At 36.0% G+C, this 20,890-nt stretch overlaps 1 long non-coding RNA gene across 1 annotated transcript; it reads left to right on the forward strand.

Moving 5' to 3' along the window:
* Nucleotides 1–19,146: 19,146 nt before the first annotated feature.
* On the forward strand, nucleotides 19,147–20,245 carry LOC125239832. The gene is made up of 2 exons (XR_007178566.1): nucleotides 19,147–19,601; nucleotides 19,996–20,245. It is a non-coding gene; the product is annotated as an uncharacterized LOC125239832 (long non-coding RNA).
* Nucleotides 20,246–20,890: the final 645 nt, after the last annotated feature.

Consider the following 20,890-nt stretch of genomic DNA (forward strand, 5'->3'; position numbering starts at 1 on the left):
TATTTGCCAGGAGTGCCACTGAAACTTGAGTAGTTTCATGTGCTCTGCCTACCCCTTTATGGGACACAGGCGTGATTGTATGTATGTATTGTATGTTAATATTAATTAGAAAAGTCTTAAAATTAATTACAAAAGGGTTCTTTTGTTTGCATTGTTTCAAACCTGAACCGCATGGCCTGTTAATCAGTAATTGCTTGGTTTCCACGGGACAGGCTTCGCCTTGTGCAGGAGCTAGGACCATAGAACTAATTGGCTGTAAGACGATACGGTAGGGGTCAATTCTCCATACAAACGCTCTCGACTATTTCCTCCCTAGTTTTTGAACGTAGAGCAATGATTTTTTCAACACAGATTGTTATTATTTTTATCTGTGTCGGACCGTTTTGATTTTTTGATATTCTGCTTTTTAAAGATTCTAGAGCCAATCAAAAATTTCCAAAACGGCCTTTTTCATTGTGGCGCAAAAAAAGGTGTGATACTCAAGATTGGTAACAATTAACCAAAAAAGCTAAACGGTCCGACATAGATTATTTCATTGTTATTCAGATTCTCAAATTTCGTTCCGATTGATTAAGTTTTGAAGGAGGAAAGAGTCGAGAGCGGAACCTCGATTTTAAAGATTTTTTTGAAATATCTTTTTACTGAGTTGTTCTTAATAGACAATTTTTTTTCGATAAATCTAGTTAATAACACTTGTATATTTAACTAAAATTCCCAAGTTGAAACGGGGGCTCCTTTCCATTTTAGCATTTTCGCTACCGTATCCTCTTAAATACATATTTCATTTCTTAAGCGACAATGTGGTACCTTTAGGCTGAAAATGCCATAAATGTACCTTAATGACATTGTTGCGCAGGTCTTATCGGCTCGGAAGTATCTCGGTTTTAACATTGTTTAGGAAGTTTTCCAATTTGCCTAATTTCTGTGGGAAAAGTTCTTAATAATTTAAATAAAGTATACAATGAAAATATGCCAGCCCTTAATGAAAACGGGTTTTAATTTTAATATTCGTTTGCTTCTGTATTGTATGGATCTGAATGCTGGGCGACAAAGGTGGAGGATGAAAGGAGATTGCACGTAGCGGAAATGAGAATGTTGAGATGGATGTGTGGAGTGACCAGAATGGATCGGATCAGGAATGAGTATATTAGGGGAAGTTTGAAAGTTGCGCCTATAATGGAAAAGATGAGGAGTGGCAGGTTGGCGTGGTACGGTCATGTAATGAGGAGGGATGAGTGTCATATAGGCAAAAGAATGTTGGAGATGAATGTTGATGGATGGAGAGGGAGGGGTAAACCCAAACAACGATGGATGGATTGTGTGAAAGAGGACATGAGAAAGAAAGATGTGAGTGTTGAGATGACGAAAGATAGAGGAGAATGGAAGAGAAAGACATGTTGTACCGACCCCACATAACGTGGGATAAGGGTAGGAGGAAGAAGATTCGTTTGCTTCTGTAATTAATACGTAATATAATAAATAATCTGATTTTCTAGACACATGAATAACAGCCGCGTGTGTTGACGGGTTGAGAATTTACCACCCCCTTTCTTCCCGTGGATGTTGTAGAAGTCGACTGTGGGATATGGGTTGAATTGTAGCGTAGGCGAGAGGCTGGCAACCTGTTTCTGCAATGTCACAATTTGGATTTCTTTCCACCCCTTTTTGCCAAGAGTGGCACTGAAACTTAGTAGTTTATGTGTTCTGCCTACCCTATGTATACATACAATCACGCCTGTATCCCATAAAGGGGTAAGCAGAGCACATGAAACTACTAAAGCTTCAGTGCCACTCTTGGCAAATAAGGGGTTGAAAGAAAACGAAACTGTGACATTGCAGTGACAGGTTGCCAGCCTCTCGCCTACGCCACAATTTAACCCATATCCCACAGTCGCCTTTTACGACACCCACGGGAAGAAAGGGGGTGGTGAAATTCTTAACCCGTCACCACACAGGTAACCCCCTACCCAGCAGCAGGTCACCCTATGTATTTATGTATGAATAATTTTTTGAAAATGCTTTAAAATATACTCCTGAAAGTTTTTGAGAAAGTTCTTAGTTAATGCATTATTGATACGAGATGACAGTTTATTCCAAAATGGAAGGCCGAAAGCCGTCAAAATTTCTCTACTATATGCTATCTTAGTAAGACCAAAGAGGATCGAGTTTTATAGAGAGTTACTATCAAAGTAAAATGTGTAATCTCAGTAACCGTTAGCACTAGAAAGCTGAAAGGGTAATAGCCGGGTAACCATAGTGAAACTGCCCTAAGCGAAAAAACTGATTTCCTTTTACTGGATTGTATACCTATGTATATGTAGTGCTTTCACCAAATATCAGGCCTCAAATGTATTAGATTTAAAAAAAAAATGCAAAAAAAGGAAAAACATTTTTATTTTATTTTAGCCAAAGTACTTATCCGATTTCTTTGTAATTTGGATATGTTGGATATGTTGTATATACATTTAAGGTCAATTAAAAAAAAAATTGCGTTATGTCATGAAAAAAAAAAATTTAGTTGAAAATTAAAAAAAAAGAAAAATAATACTTGCGATGTAGCCACAGTTACCAAATTTACATATTTTATGTATAATTTAATAATGTTTAACATATATTTAAAAAAAAAATCGGGATTAACAGTGTGAAAAAATCGGATTTGTGACATCCCATACATTGTTTTCATTCAAAATAACTTGTACGTGATTCCACTAGAACGTTTTATTCTCAACGAATTTTGAATTTAGAATTTTGTAACTGTCGCTATCTCGCAAGTATTATTTTTCTTTTTTTTTAAATTTTCAACTCAATTTTTTTTCTTTTTTTTTCATGACATAACGCAATATTTTTTTTTTAGAAATTGACCTTAATTGTATATACAACATATCCAAATTACAAAGAAATCGGATAAGTACTTTGGCTAAAATAAAATAAAAATGTTTTTCCTTTTTTTGCATTTTTTTTTCAATCTAATACATTTGAGGCCTGATATTTGGTGAAAGCACTACATATACATAGGTATACAATCCAGTAAAAGGAAAACAGTTTTTTCGCTTAGGGCAGTTTCACTATGGTTACCCGGCTATACCCTTTGGTACCTATATGTATATCAATCACGCCGACAAAGTGGTAAAATAAAAAGTGGAAAAAATGTTTTGTTAGGGTACCCCCCCCCCTACATGTAAATAAATAAATAAAACAATAGAGTGAATAAATAATAAAGTGGGGACTGATTTTTTGTTTCATTCCAACCCCAACGTGTGATTTGTTGGATAGGTATTTGAAAATGAAATGGGGGTTTACTAAAATCGTTTTTGACGACACAGTTTCGTTTTCTTTCAACCCCTTATTTGCCAAGAGTGGCACTGAAGCTTTAGTAGTTTCATGTGTTCTGTCTACCCCTTTATGGGATACAGGCGTGATTGTATGTTGTTGTTGTTGTTGTTGTTGATTTTCGGAAATAATCGCTCCTAAAGGAAAAAAAGGGCGTCCGGGGCCCTTTAACTTTTGAACCATATGTTTAAAAAATATGAAAAAAATCACAAAAGTAAAACTTTATAAAGACTTTCTAGGAAAATTATTTTGAATTTGATAGGTTCAGTAGTTTTTGAGAAAAATACGGGAAACTACGGAACCCTACACTGAGCGTGGCCCGACACGCTCTTGGCCGGTTTTTAAAAAATATATATAAATGGGCTTACTCTTGGCCACAGACTAGCCAAAGGCAAAGATGTGGCCTACGATGGAGTGAGCTCGCCCAGAAAAGTTGATTTCTTATTTACTATATAACTTGTGTATATTATTTTTTGTTCAATGGAGCCGGAAAGCGGTACCTTCGCTTAGCGCAGTGGTCTGAAATCTGACGCATTTTGAATGATAAAAAAATATTCTAGGTAGGTAAGTTAGTTTAGTTAACTAAATAGAGAAGTTAACGTGCCGTGTCAGAAAAGTTATCTCTTTTATCTTTCTGAGCACTTATAGCAAATCGAAAGTGGCATTCGAAAACACATTAATTCTGTTTACCTCGTCTAGAGTACCTAATAAACTTAAACTTGTAAGTACCTGGATTTGCGCGATGAAAAGAATTAGTAAAGAACGTTTTACATTAATAGTTATTTGTTATACAAGGGGGCAAAGTTGTATTTTAACGCCGAGTGTGGAAACGAGAAGTAAAATACATTTGCACCCGAGTGTAACACAAAACTTTTCCCCTCACTGTAGCGAGGAAACTACAACGCAAAAAATGCGTTTATCACTGCTTCCAGTAGTTCCACAGGTGGTAAATCATCTTTATTACTAGATTCACCTACTTTTATCAATTTTAAAGCAGTTAATTTGAGTTTATTCAAGGTCAAATTACTTTACCCACTAGTGGATAAAATGCGTTTTTACCCGCTGGTATTAAAGGACAAAACACGTGTTTCCGAGCTAGTGAGGGGAAAATTAAATTATATGACACGCCGCGTGTGGCTTGTGGCTTGTGGCGGTAGATATCGCGTGGTTTTGATTTACAACTATTTCTATTTATCGTTTAGAACAAAACGGATAACCTATCTGGCACGCTATAATAGTTATTTGTTATACAAGAGTGCAAAGTTGTATTTTAACGCCGAGTGTGGAATTGAAAAACGAGCAAGCCAAAGGATTCTATAGTTGAACCACGAGCGAAGCGAGTGGTTCGAGAATAGAATCCTGAGCTTGCGAGTTTTTCAGCACACGAGAAGTAAAATACATTTGCAATCGTGTGTAACACAAAACTTTTCCCCTCACTATAGCGAGGAAAGTACAACGCAAAAAACGCGTTTATCACTGCTTCCAGTAGTTCCACAGGTGGTAAAACATCTTCAATTCTTCATCACTAGATTAACCCACTTTTATCAATTTTAAACCAGAACATTTGCCTCTATTCAAGGTCAAATTACTTTATCCACTAGTGGATAAAATGCGTTTTTACCCGCTGGTATTAAAGGACAAAACACGTGTTTCCGAGCTAGTGAGGGAAAAAAAAAGTTAAATATACCTAGTCACATCTCGGACACTGCCGATCAAATATATGAAAGAGGCGCGTTCCTGGCACACATTCTAAGCTCGTGTAGGTGAACGCGTACCATGCTTGTATGAGTGAGATATGAATATGACAGATCGACTGTTCGCGTTTTGGACCGGCGGTAACTGTGAAGTAACCGTGTGGGGTGGGCGGCACTTTCAGCGGGGAGCCGGAATGGCCATACTGTATGATAGTATCTCTTAATTATACTGTGGTATAGAACTTCTTACACAAATTTATTTATTTATTTAATCTTTATTGTACACAAAGAGAGAAAAACTTATAGTACAAAAGGCGGACTTAATGCCAGACAGCATTCTCTACCAGTCAACCTTTAGGCAAAGCAGAGATATTGTGCAGAGGTATTGTGTTAAGCAGAGAAATTGACTGAATCCCACGCTAAGCTCGAGAAGGCTTGTATTGTGGGTACTCAGACAACGATATACGAGAATATAATAAAATAAAATAAAATAAATAAATAAATATTGGGGGACACCTTACACAAATCAACCTAGCCCCAAACTAAGCAAAGCTTGTACTATGGGTGCTAGGCGACGATATATACTTATATAAAGAACCGGTCTGGCTCAGTGGGTAGTGACCCTGCCTGCTGAGCCGCGGTCCTGGGTTCGAATCCCGGTAAGGGCATTTATTTGTGTGATGAGCACAGATATTTGTTCCTGAGTCATGGATGTTTTCTATGTATATAAGTATGTATTTATCTATTTAAGTATGTATATCGTCGCCTAGCACCCATAGTACAAGCTTTGCTTAGTTTGGGGCTAAGTTGATCTGTGTAAGGTGTCTCCAATATAAAAAAAAAATATTTTAAAAATCGGGACTTAATCGCGTATGACTACATATTAAACTGACCTCCGAGACCACGGGGACAACGCTGTCCCTGAAACGTTGGAGGTCAGTCTAATATGTAGTCATACGCGATTATAAGTCCCGATTTTAAAAATAATTGCAATAATATCTGTTGCCTATAGCCCTTGCTGGGATTCAAACCCAGGACCGCGGCTTAGCAGGCAGGGTCACTACGCACTAAGCCAGACTGATCGACATAATAGAAATTATTCGCCCGCGTAATAAAAGTAATCTTATTCAATCATTTTTTTTACAACAAATAAAGTTTTGAATTGGATCTGTAGGTTTCTATGTACACGTCTGTCCGTGATTATTTCGGTCCCTATCCCTATCCCTATCCTTATCCCTGTCCCCGACCCCTTTGACTTTATCACCCCCTTTTCACCCTTTCAGGGGTTAAATTAAAAAAAAAGTAAAAAGTAAAAAAAAGTAAAAAGCATTTAATTTAACGGAGTACGCTGGTTCGATTCCAGCTCGGAACACTTGGAGGCCTTGGTCACTTTTTCTTTGTATATGACATTTATTTAATGTTTATAGCATTTAATTGTCCAACATAGGTAATAGGTACATAAGTACAGGTTTCATTATACATTTTTGTCTCACTATGTTGTGCCGTGAGGCGTACAACTTTTAGTAAGTACCTGAAATACTTGTTCACTCATAATGTCTTTAGGAATCCTTCTGTGAAGTTTCGATTAAAATAGTCAAAGTAATCTTGTTTTCCCATACAAACTTTGGACCCCCATTTCACCCCCTTAGGAGGGGAGTTTTGAAACATCCTATCTTAGTGCTCCTCTACACTATATAAGGAACCTACGTGCCAAATTTGAAATCTCTAGGACCAGCGGTTTCGGCTGTGCGTTGATATGTCAGTCAGTTTCTTCTTTTTCCCCTCACTAGCTCGGAAACACGTGATTTAAAATAAAAAATAAATAAATATTGGGAACACCTTACACAAATCAATTTAGCCCCAAACTAAGCAAAGCTTGTACTATGGGTGCTAAGCGACGATATATATACTTAAATAGATAAATACATACTTATATACATAGAAAACATCCATGACTCAGGAACAAATATCTGTGCTCATCACACAAATAAATGCCCTTACCGGGATTCGAACCCAGGACCGCGGCTTAGCAGGCAGGGTCACTACCGACTGAGCCAGACCGGTCGTCCTTAATACCAGTCCTTAATTTATCCTTTAATACCAGTGGGTAAACACGCATTTTATCCACTAGTGGATAAAGTAATTTGACCTTGAATAGAGCAAATTTTCTGCTTTAAAACTGATAAAAGTGGTTAATCTAGTGATGAACATGTTTTACCACCTGTGGAACTACTGGAAGCAGTGATAAACGCGTTTTTTGCGTTGTACTTTCCTCGCTATAGTGAGTGGAAAAGTTTTGTGTTACACACGAGTGCAAATGTATTTTACTTCTCGTGTGTTGAAAAACTCGCAAGCTTAGGATTCTCGAACCGAATTCAACTATAGAATTCTTTCGCTTGCTCGTTTTTCAATTCCACACTCGGTGTTAAAATACAACTTGCACTCTTGTATAACAAATAACTATTATATTATTTAGATTTTAGTCCTATAATTATTACTTTTCTTTACGACCACAGCGACTTCGTCACAAATTCAGATATACTCCCACTTCCTGCTTATTTATTCCCAGCGTAATAACTTGTATTTATTGAAATGAGAATAAATAGACTAGGTACTTTTACCGTATCGGTAATACCTTCGGGTGGGATTGAGGTCAAATGCCTTTTATACAGAAATATGAACTGTTTGCTTTTATTCATAAATAACTCATAAATATCAAATGGTACGTTTCGGGAAATATAAATAAACAGAATATAACCTAACCACAAAATTAAAATTAAAAAAAACCTTGACCGCGACATAGTAGACCGATTTTCATGAAACATGGCTAAGAACACTCCCGACTAACTCAGCTTTCAGATGAAAAAACTAAATCTAAATCGGTTCATCTGTTCAGGAGCTACGATGCCACAGACAGACAAACAGACAGACTGATAGACAGACAGACAGAAACGTCAAACTTAAAACACCCCGTCGTTTTTGCGTCGGGAGTCAAAAATAAATAAATATTCTGAGGACATCTTACACAGACATAACTTAGTCCCAATGTAAGCAAAGCTTGTACTATGGGTGCCAGGCGACGATATACATACTTATATAGATTATTACATTAAATCCATACTAATATTATAAATGGGAAAGTGTGTGTGTCTGTTTGTTTGTTTGTCCGTCTTCCACGGCAAAACGGAGCGACAAATTGACATGATTTTTTAAGTGGAGATAGTTAAAGGGATGGAAAGTGATAGGCTACTTTTTGTCTCTTTCTAACGCGAGCGAAGGTGCAATCAAAAGCTAGTACTTATATATAGAAAACATCCATGATTCAGGAACAAATATCTGTGCTCATCACACAAATTAATGCCCTTACAGGGATTCGAACCCGGAACCGCGACGTAACAGACAGGGTCACTATAGACGCGCTGGGCCGGACCATTTATTTCTATAACCTACTCAAAAACTTGTCTCTACATGTTTAGATATATGCCAAATGGAAATTAAGGCCATTAGAGTACTTTACTTATAATTAACCCAAGTTACTTAGGCAACACTACATTATGTAATAAAGCTTGGCGCGCTTGTAATTCAATACATCTGATTTACAACACATTTCTTAACTTAACTAGACCTTAAAACTCGTTAAAAGTATATCTACTTGAAGCTCAGGGTTTATAGTGGTTCATTAAAGCTGTGAGCTGTCGTGTAATTCTAGCCAGCATTATTCATAAAATAGTACTCTATTTTCTTTAGAACACATTGAACTCTAGATGCATCGAAAACTACTCGTGTTTGGAGCTCAGACGTTCATGGTTCGCTTTGGTCGTGATGCGTGAATGTGAAGAAGAATTAGAACAGCACTGGTAAGGCTTCTAAATGTTCTCGGCGGCCAAAATGTTGGAGATTAACTTAAATTGAGGGCGGAATTCTTAGCTTGGAGCAGGAAAAGGTTCTGGAAAACACTTATGGATTTAGTTTTGTGGCTTTTAAAGTGTGATTTCAGTGTACAATACAATACAATACAATACTCTTTATTGCACACCTTGATAAAATACAACAATACAAAACAAGGAAGAAACACGAACAAAGGTAAACAACAGGCGGTCTTATCGCTAAAGAGCGATTTCTTCCAGACAACCAGTGTAATAAGTCGCCAGGAAGTGTTTTCGTTATCTCGATATACATTTAATGTATGTTTTAAGCCTTCTTATATTTGTAATAGATACTAATGTTCTATGAAATTGTTAAAAAATCTTAAGAGGATACGGTAGCGAAAATGCTAAAATGGAAAGGAGCCCCCCTTTCAACTTGGGAATTTTAGTTAAATATACAAGTGTTAATACACCGTAGAGGGTGCAGGCCGGGGTTCAGGCAGACCAAAAAAGAGATGGCGGGATGACTTGAACGCATTCCATCCAAGCTGGCAGAATTATGCACATGACAGGGTTGAGTGGAAAAAGCGAGGGGAGGCCTTTGCCCAGCAGTGGGATACTACAACAGGCTAATTAAAAAAAAATACAAGTGCTATTAACTAGATTTATCGAAAAAAAATTGCCTATTAAGAACAACCCAGTCAAAAGATATTTCAAAAAATCTTTAAAATCGAGGTTCCGCTCTCGACTCTTTCTTCTTCAAAACGTAATCAATCGGAACGAAATTTGAGAATCTGAATAACAATGAAATAATCTATGTCGGACCGTTTAGCTTTTTTGGTTAATTGTTACCAATCTTGAGTATCACACCTTTTTTTTGCGACACAATGAAAAAGGCCGGAAAATTTGTTGTTTGGAAATTTTTGTTTGGCTCCAGAGTCTTTAAAAAACAGAATATAAAAAAAAATCAAAACGGTCCGACACAGATAAAAATAATAACAATCTGTGTTGAAAAAATCATTGCTCTATCTTCCAAAACCGGAGAGGAAATAGTCGAGAGCGTTTGTATGGAGATTTGACCCCTACCGTATCGTCTTAAAGATTCTTGAAAAGTGGAAACATCCATAAGAATTTTCTTAGAAAGTAAAATTTATGGTTTACAAAATGTTTGTTCAGTTCTTCAAAGTATATATCTCCATTGAAATAATCAAATTGAAACTTAATTAAGTGCCAATGCCATAATATAAATATACGGATATTACATAATAATATTATTTTATACGTTTTTTTCGTATTCAATATTTATGTAACCATTACCTCCGAATTAATTAGTTAATTGATAGCAGACCCGAATCAAGATATTGAAGAAAACTATGAACATAATATAGGTAGCTAGTTGATTCATTAATTCATGGTATTCAGAAACATATCTAATGACACTCCTATGATTTCAAATTCCAGCGTGGAGATTTATTTATGAAGTAGGTACACCGATATTTGTATATTGTTACTATTTTTTTTCTTTTTTACTTAAGAAGTTCTTCATTTATTTATAAACAACATAAAAATAATATAATAAACACTTAAATTAAAACTTACAATAAAACTTATAAATAAAATATTTGGCCCAGGTCTTGCTCGTTGGGTAAGGTGCCCAGAAGGCTGGCCCGCATTACCCCGCTGGATAGCAATGCTGATCCGCTGAGCAAGGTATTGACCAGCCCTCTGGTTACCAGAAGCGTCTATAAGGCGCTTAGATAGCTCCTTGTAGAGGCAACGCGCACTAGGCCCCCACGGCCCCATGGTTTCGACCCCAAACGCCGCAAATATGTAATACTTGCGACGCTTATTACTTTATTACTATTAGTTATTAGATTAAATAATTATTTAGAATGGAAAAAAAATCGATAGTAATTATACATTCCGGTTATCTACATCACATTATCTTTGTATCTCTTTTATCTTGACATTCTTAGTTTCTCAATATGCAATTATTCTTAGTAACTGACTTCGAAATTATTATTATTATTTTCTTTATTCATTTCAATTCTTAGGCTAGGTATTTTTATAATATGATTATAAAAGTAAAATAGAAAACCACATACAAAACAATACAAAATATATAAACACATTATAAAAAACCTAACCTAGGGTGCCGCCAGCAGCGGGGCAGGGCCCAAGCTGCCGGTGGTTAGGGCTGCAGAGAGAGGAACCGTCGGACTATCCGCGCCGTGTCCAAGATCACCGCCTTCTGCATCTGACCCTTGATCCAGCCACCTAGCGAGAGTCTCTCGAGATGTTGGTTGAGACTCTTCGCTATGAGACCGTTCGCTGAAACGACTATCGGAACAATGATCGTTGAATCAACAGCAATTATTATTTTATTCTTAATCGTATTCCCTTTTTATAATTTTGTTTTCTTTTATTCTAATTGTAATCTATTTCTATTTTAATTATTATTTTGACATTACCAGTGATGTAATGTTCGATACGACTATATTTGCATGCATTGTATTATGTTTTATCTGCAAATAAAAATTTGATTGATTGATTGATTGATTGAGTTGTCTTAGTACGCAAAACACAAGTCTTCTTGATCTTACCATCCGGACTTAATCAATTTGTGTAATGTCCCTATAATATAAATATAATATAATATTTATATTTCAAAGAGGCTTAATGGTCCCAAATTAATCAAAGTTTCTACGTGAATCCATTATACTAATTAAAATTGGGAACTTGGAGGAATCATTTGTGACATTATGCTACTTAGGAAAATGTTATGTTTAATGAGTTTATAACATCTTATTTCAATAAATTAGGGTTTTAATTTAGGAAAGGTAATTAGACCCTTTTTGAGGTGATGTTATGTCTGAGAAAATGTTAAAGAGGTTGTGGGTGGATATACTATTTTTGAAACTATAAGTACTTAAAAGGATTATTTATTTGAAAGGAAATATAAAATGGATTTATTAATATTGAGTATTGAGTAGATATATTTTTAAACTGTAAACCGGTTATTTATTTGAAAGGGGAATAAAATTGACCCGGCAACCTTCAAATCAAGAGTGAACAGGCATCTTCTGGGCGAGCTCACTCCATCGTAGGCCACGTCTTTACCCTTTGGCTAGTCTGTGGTCAAGAGTAAGCCCATTTATAATAATAAAAAAAAAATTAAATAATTGACATCTTAAACATTAAATAAATGTCATATACAAAGAAAAAGTGACCAAAGCCTCCAGTGCTCCGAGCTGGAATCGAACCAGCGTACTCCGCTTATTTACCGGGCGAATGCCAGAACCACTCGGCTATCGGTCCACGAAAGCAAGGGTCGAAATTTCTAAGTATATGACATTTCCGAAGGCTCGTGGCGCCCCCTGGCCATCCCTGAGGTAGAACAGTATGGTTCGACCTCCTAGCCGAATCAACTCAGGTGATTACAAGCTAGCGAAGAGAGATGGCGCTGCCATTAACACTCTAAGAACAAATTAAATTACTTTCATAGAAAATATTTTAACTTGTTATTTTAAGTAGTAACACTACTATTATGTTCTAAACATTAAATAAATGTCATATACAAAGAAAAAAAAAAAATCGACCCTTGCTTTCGTGGACCGATAGCCGAGTGGTTCTGGCATTCGCCCGGTAAGCGGAGTACGCTGGTTCGATTCCAGCTCGGAGCACTGGAGGCTTTGGTCACTTTTTCTTTGTATATGACATTTATTTAATGTTTAGAACATAATAGTAGTGTTACTACTTAAAATAACAAGTTAAAATATTTTCTATGAAAGTAATTTAATTTGTTCTTAGAGAATTGACATCTTACTTTATATAAATACTAGCTTTTGCCCGCGGCTTCGCTCGCGTTAGAAAGAGACAAAAAGTAGCCTATGTCACTTTCCATCGCTTCAACTACCTCCACTTAAAAAAATCACGTCAATTCGTCGCTCCGTTTTGCCGTGAAAGACGGACAAACAAACAGACACACACACTTTCCCATTTATAATATTAGTATGGATTTGATAAAAATTAGCTAACACAACACAATAAAATAAACAGGCCTCGTAGCCGAATGGCTTTTCTGCGACGCGAAACGCCACCGAAACGCCGAAGAAAGCTAGTCTGGCTCTGTCGCGCCAATACGCAAGAGCGATAGAGATAGATAGCTACGAAAGAGATATTATCGTGAGCGTTTCGTGAGCGTTTGTGCATTCGGCTACGCATACAGGATCCATACTCAGTCGTTTAATTTTAATTTTTTATGCTTTTAATTTTTTTATGTTTATGTATTTTTTTCCAAGAAAATACAGTCATGTATCGTTTTATAATATTAAAATTTTATTTGTATAAATAGATAGTCCTAGTAAAAACTTAACTATGAACTTAATAAAACTAAACCTAAACTAAAACTACCTATAAAATAAAACCCTACAAATAAAAAATTGTTTCTAAATCTGAGCCGACCGGTTGGGTGCCCAGAAGGCTGGCGGCATTGCCGCGTTGAACGGCAATGCCGATGTGCTGGGCAAAGTAAGCCCCAGTCTTCCGGTCACCCGACGCGTCTTATGTATTTTATTTTTAGTCTGTACTGTGCGATAAGTTTATTTTCCCCTCACTAGCTCGGAAACACGTGTTTTGTCCTTTAATACCAGCGGGTAAAAACGCATTTTATCCACTAGTGGGTAAAGGTGGGGTAGACATGATTGTACTGTATCATAGCGTAGCTTACTCTTAGTTGCATGATAGAAATAAATACTTAAGTAATTGTACCTTAAAATTATTTGCGACAATAAATGACTTTTTATTTTTTATTTATTTTATTTTTATAAAGTAATTTGTCCTTGAATATAGTCAAATTAACTGCTTTAAAATTGATAAAAGTAGGTGAATCTAGTAATAAAGATGATTTACCACCTGTGGAACTACTGGAAGCAGTGATAAACGCATTTTTTGCGTTGTAGTTTCCTCGCTATAGTGAGGGGAAAAGTTTTGTGTTACACTCTGGTGCAAATGTATTTTACTTCTCGTGTATTAAAAAACTCGCTAAGTTCAGGATTCTATTTTCGAACCACTCGCTTCGCTCGTGGTTCAACTATAGAATCCTTTCACTTGCTCGTTTTTCAATTCCACACTCGGCGTTAAAATACAACTTTGCCCCCTTGTATAACAAATAACTATTCTTTAAATTTGTTGGCACCTACTGACATAATGTAAATTTATCAATTTCCGCTACCTTAAGGTTTAGAAGAAATCGCTCTTTAGCGATAAGACCGCCTGTTGTTTACCTTTGTTCGTGTTTGCTTCCTTGATTTGTATTGTTGTATTTTATCAAGGTGTGCATGTGCAATTAAATTAAATTAAATTAAAATTAAAATGACTTTATTTCGACCAACTGGGATCATACAATTTAGGTACACACATAAAATATCACAAATAATCACAATAAAATTAACAACAATAAATAACATTAAAATTTACATTGCACAAATAAAATTAAACGTCAAGTAGGTTAAATCTACGTGTTAGTATTACTTAATTATACTTCATATGGAGCGCACTGCAGTGATTCAGACACGCCCCATCCAACCTGCTTGCAAACATTGCCAGGATGCTGTTGGTGCTGGCCCTCACCCTTCTGATCAGCGACGCGGCGCGTTTGCGCATGGTGGCAGAAAAGCTGTCCACGCGTGCCTCCGCGAACATTAACGATGCGCTGCAGTAGCGAGGCAGCCCCATCAGCACCCTAAAGGCATTGTTATATTGTACACGCAGGGCGCTGTACTGTTTCTGTGTGTAGTTCACCCACAGGCTACAAGTGTAAAATGAGGTACAAAATGCTCGGAATAAGGTTATCTTTACCGCACCTGAGCTACGCTGAAACCTGCGGGCAATCATGTTCGCTCGAACAGCCAGCGCCCTGCGCTCCCTTTCGACGTCGACATCGTCCTTGAGGTCAGAGGTGATGATATGCCCTAAGTATTTAAATTGATTGACTAGTATCAGTGGATTGCCATAAAGAGTATTTGTATTGTATTGTATTGTAAATGTAACTTGGTTGCTACTTTACTATGATTATGTAATATAGAACGTTGTACCATACAAGTGATAATTTCCTGTTAACACGCTTAGTACTATGTATGTATAGTAATGTAATACCTACTAATAAAATATTTCACATTGATTTCACACTTTTCAAAGAAAAGTTTTCCAATATCTTATTTTTCGAGTTTTTTATAGTAATGTAATAAAAACTTTCACATTGATTTCACAAACAATATATAAAAACATTACACCAACCCGTGCATTTTAAACAGAAAAAAAAACCGGCCAAAAGTGTGTCGGGCCACGCTCTGTGTAGGGTTCCGTAGTTTCCCGTATTTATCTCAAAAACGACTCAACCTATCAAATTCAAAACAATTTTCCAAGAAAGTCTATAAAGTTCTACTTTTGCGATTTTTATCATATTTTTTAAACATATGGTTCAAAAGTTAGAGGGGGGGGACACTTATTTTTAGTTTAGGAGCGATTATTTCCGAAAATATTAATTCTATCAAAAAAAGGTTTTAGTAAACCCGTATTAATTTTTAAATACCTATCCAACAATATATCACACGTTGGGGTTGGAATGAAAAAAAAAATTGTCCCCAATTTACATGTAGTGGGGAGTACCCTAACAAAACATTTTTTTCCACTTTTTATTTTACCACTTTGTTGGCGTGATTGATATACATATTGGTACCAAGTTTCAGCTTTCTAGTGCTAACGGTCACTGAGGTTATCCGCGGACGGACGGACATGGCGAAACTATAAGGGTTCCTAGTTGACTACGGAATCCTAAAAATGCAAAATATATCCAATGTTTACCGTTTGTAAAGTTTTCTTTTCGAAAACACGTCTAGATGCAAAACAAGTGAACCGATACCGTTTTCCTATTAAAATAAGTATTTTACTCTAGGGCGGAATATTGTTGTTTACTTCCTTGTATTCTCTTGTTTACAGCGTCGGATAATCAACAGTAACGATGTTTTTTCACAACAGAAATGTTCAGGATAAAATACTACCCCCGATGCAAAAGAGTTCGTCTAGTACTTATTCTAATAACGTTTACACATGTAGGAATATCACGTCACAGTAATGAGAATTATAAAAGTACTATAATTAATATAGTTTAATTTGATTGCAAAGTAAAATTGCATGAGATTTAAATTGTAAAAAAAATACTTTAAAAAAATGTTGTCTTAATCGCGTTCCTCTCCTATAGCAGTTCTGCCCTAGCACCAAATGCACAAACATTTACGATAATATTGTTATCGTAGCTCTCTATCGCTCTTTCATATTGGCGTGACAGAGCGTGGCCCCGTAGCCGAATGGCATTTCTGCGACGCGAAACGAAAACGAAACGCTGCGAAAGGTAGTCTGGCTCTGTCGCGCCAATACGCAAGAGCGATAGATATGGATAGCTACGAAAGAGATATTATCGTGAGCGTTTTGTGAGCGTCTGTGCATTCGGCTACGCACATCATGCGTTTCGATTGTCATTTCGGCTAGACTGGGGCTCTGTTTTGGATTCGCGCAGAAGATTAGGTATTTTGAATATTCGTATTTATAATTTAAGTCTGTTTTTCAAATTCAAATTTAAAATTATTTATGTGTAATCAAGTTATTAATAACTACCAATAAGTTTATTTTCAAAAATTTAATTTTTGGAACAAGTTTATCGCCGACTGTAGGTACCTTTCTTTCAATAGTCATCTGCTGCTTTCCGAGGCGTTTTTAAAAACCGCTTACTCGTTGGGGATACGACGTTTCATAATAGAGTTCCTATGACCACTTTTCTCCTCCATCATCAGATCAGCTCCATGATACCACATCATTGCATTATCACGTGATTTACTTATGTGTGCAAAATTTCAGATCAATCAGAAACTGGGAAGTGGGTCAAATTTAGCTTCTACGTTTTAACTTTTGACCCAAACTAACATACTAACAAGGCAAGTTAAATAAGAGCTTGTAAAAATGTAGTTCTGGTTTATGTAGTATTTTTAATTTAAAAATATTCGTATTTTTCATACATTTATAAATTAACAACAACAACAACATACAATCACGCCTGTATCCCATAAAGGGGTAGGCAGAACACATGAAACTACTAAAGCTTCAGTGCCACTCTTGGCAAATAAGGGGTTGAAAGAAAACGAAACTGTGACATTGCAGTGACAGGTTGCCAGCCTCTCGCCTACGCCACAATTTAACCCATATCCCATAGTCGCCTTCTACGACACCCACGGAAAGAAAGGGGGTGGGGAAATTCTTAACCCGTCACCACACAGGCTCATTTATAAATTATTTCTGTGAAATAAAGTTATTACGAATTATTAGTGCATTTACTGAATATGTACCTACCTACTTGAAATCTTCTGGTCTCAAATGGCCCCATAACTTGATTAATTTTGTAACAAAACAGTTGATAAGTGTTCAATATTTTACTTATAAATATCCATAAAAACTTACGTACGGATAATATGTTATTAAAGGAAATCATAAGATTTATTAAAAATACAACCAGCTTTGAATTTTTCTGGCGAATACTGAATTCTGTTATCAGCCCAGCGTTGAAATTACCTTTGAAAAGATAAACCCTAGTGGCGAAAAGGCCTTTTTCCTCCCCTAAAAACCGAGTAGCGCCGCCGAGGACAAAAAAACTTACAATAGGCTTACTATTCTTCTCTTCTTCTTACTTCCCCGTACCATTTTGAAAGGATAATAAGTACAGAACGTGCATAAGTGTGGAAAGTTGCATTTTCTTTATTTTTTACCGTGCCTTATAACTCCCGTTTAATGTAACACTTTAAATTCTCGTTTGTACACATTTTTATAATTATTCACGCTTCAAACGGGAGAAATAGTACATTACGATACTAGTGCGAAATAAAGGAAGTTGGAAACGAGTGGCGATAAATTAAAACACGACCGAAGGGAGTGTTTTAAATCGACACGAGTTACGAATTTCCTTTTCGCACGTGTATCGTACGACGTTTTTCAGTACAGATGAGCCTCCGAAGTTTCGACCTGGCATATAATGAACCACTTCTCGCACTAGTGCGTAATAAAAACACCATTTTGTACTGAAAATATCATTATTTCACCTTTCTTCGGACGTTTCGCCCAGGTTGACCACAGTCGCAAGTTAGTTTCCCATACAACCATTTCGGTCGCAATATCTTCAAATTAGTCACTCAATGTCAAATGTGACATAACGCGTGGTAATGTCGTGCACACAATGCGCGGTCCTGATACAATAACGAAATGCAGTCGACGTATGCGCGCATTACGGTAATAAAATGTGTACAAATTTTGACTGCTAATGTCACTGTCAGAACGGTTTCTTACTTCACTTTGTTAGTCGCTGTATGCACACATGACGGTAACAAAATGTGTACGAATTTGTGGCTGTCAATGTCACTGGCAGGCGGTTTCTAACTACACTTTGTTAGTCGCCGTACGCACTCGTTACGGTAACAAAATGATAATGTCACTGTTAGAAGAAGCCATTTTGTACTTTCAGTCACGCGTGTACAGGACTATTTTGCGACCAATTTTCGACTGTTTTTTTACCTGGAACATCTCCCAGATTTAATCCATATTTTAACAACTTTATTGGTTTTCTAAGCATTATTTTTATTATTTCAGTATAGTACCTATACACCGTGTTTCACTTAACACTAAAAACCTGTAAACTGTTTGTTCAGAATCGAGAGTAGAATCGATTGAGGTATATCTTGATGGGGGTAATATTTTTTGTTTTAATTTGTATTATTAGTTATTGTTTACGTGCCCATTCTACAAATTCGTAATACAACATTGTGCATATAATATTGTTAGAGGTTGTATACCTTTTTCAGTATTTAAGGGTATTAATACTGGTTGGTTACTTGGACGATTTTTTTTTCTGCTACGAAATAGACCAAATAGACGTTGTGCGTCAGTTTAAATTTAAAGTTTATCATAAGTCATAACAAACTGAACTCGTACCTAATTACAACCTTGTCATTTTGAATTTTAGGTTTAAATTTGCTTACTGAGTCACCTGTCCAATTTGAAGTTTACTGTGAGACAGGTTAAAGTGCTTTACATTTCCATAGCTGTCTATTGGTAAACCTTGTGTCGTTGCAGTAACGTACACAATTAAACAGTTTGAAGGCTTATGATGGTAGCTAGTAATTTTTTTTTTTTTTTTTTTTTTTATAATTTATGGCCTGGATGCGAGTCCTTTAAGCCAAGTCTTTGTTTTATTATGTTTAAAGCACTTCATTTAAACAGTTTTATGGCATATTATGCACTAATAATTTGTTTTAAAACACTTCACTTGTTTAAATCTTCAGCGAGGTATTTTTAATATACTTGTACAACGGAACGTAACTGTCAACGTTTTTGAGAATGTCGGCAAGGCGGCGGGGGACATTATTATTAAACACTTCACTTAATTCACTTGCGAGGATAAGTCTTTCAAATGCAAACACTTGACATTTAAATATAAGGTGCTCCACATCTGCAATACTACCATTCTGGCAGTGAGGACATGTACCATCGGCTATTATTGAAAATCTGGCTAAGTGCGCTGGTGCACGATTGTGACCAAACCTTAATCTGTTTATGGTGGTTATAAAACTTCGACTTCCCATCTTCATCTTCTCATACCAAGGTTTTCCAGGTAATTCAGATTGAATACTAGCATACCATCTTCCTTTTGTTTCCCTGTCTCTGGTCCATAATTCCATCCATATATCAACAACATCAGTTTTAACAGAGGCCTGACAATCCGTCAGGGGAACTCTTGTGGCACATCTAACATCCAATTCATGGATCCCTGAGTAAGCAGCTTTGTCAGCAATTTCATTCCCTGTTATACCAGTGTGGGAAGGAATCCACATAAAATTTATATGTACATTATCATTTTTGAACTGTAATAGCATCATTTTAATTTTGTACAAAATGAAGTTATCCTTGTAATGCAACTGATTATTTTGCAATCCATAAATCAAGCTAAGTGAATCAGTAAAAATAAAGAAATGTTTATATTCTGACACTCTCATTATAACTTTCAGGGCCTCAAATACTGCATAAGCTTCAGCTGTGAATATGGAACATAAATCGTGCAACCTAAAGCTCTGTACAAATTTAGTTTGCGGATCATACACTGCACTTCGCACATGAGATTCAGTTTTACTACCATCTGTGTAAAGTTTGTAATAATTAGGAATTAGCGATAAGAAATTTAGGAAGTCAGTATTATTATTGATAGACTTTGTACATACGGTTATGTTTATAACTTTACTATTAAAATTATCTTCATAACATGGCCAAATTTCATTTTTATATACATTAGAAAATTTAGCTTCCACCTGTAAGAGTATTGTTGTTAGCTTAGGGAGTTGGGGATGACTCTTTATTCTTTTAATTATACTCTGATTGTTTTTAGCATATATCTTAATTAAATATCTGTAAGCTAACAGCACCCATCTGACTGGTAGAGGCATTGTTTTGGTCTCTACTTCCATTGCTCTTATTGGGGTTGAACACATTGCCCTGATATTATTCGCATTGCTTTATTTTGAATTATTTCTAACTTATGTGTATGACAGGTATTCATATGTACAAGAAAACTATAGTCGAAATGACTTCTGACAAGGGTTTTATATAGTAAAGACAGTACTTGAGGGTCAGCACCCCAAGATATACCTGCAAGACATCTCATAACATTTAAACCTTTAACGGAATTAGACATTATATGTTTAGCATGTAAACTAAAATTTAAATGATTATCTATGACTACACCTAAAAATTTATGGGATGGAACTTCTCTAATTATCTCATTATTATATACAATATTTACATTTGATGTATCTTTGCTCAATATTAATAACTTGCTTTTGTCTGGATTTATTTTTAAATGTAAGTAATTGTTGTAATAAATATAAAGTTGATTTAACGCATCATTAA

The sequence above is a fragment of the Leguminivora glycinivorella genome, chromosome 26, assembly GCF_023078275.1.
Source record: "Leguminivora glycinivorella isolate SPB_JAAS2020 chromosome 26, LegGlyc_1.1, whole genome shotgun sequence".
In the NCBI taxonomy this organism is placed as follows: Eukaryota; Metazoa; Arthropoda; class Insecta; order Lepidoptera; family Tortricidae; genus Leguminivora; species Leguminivora glycinivorella.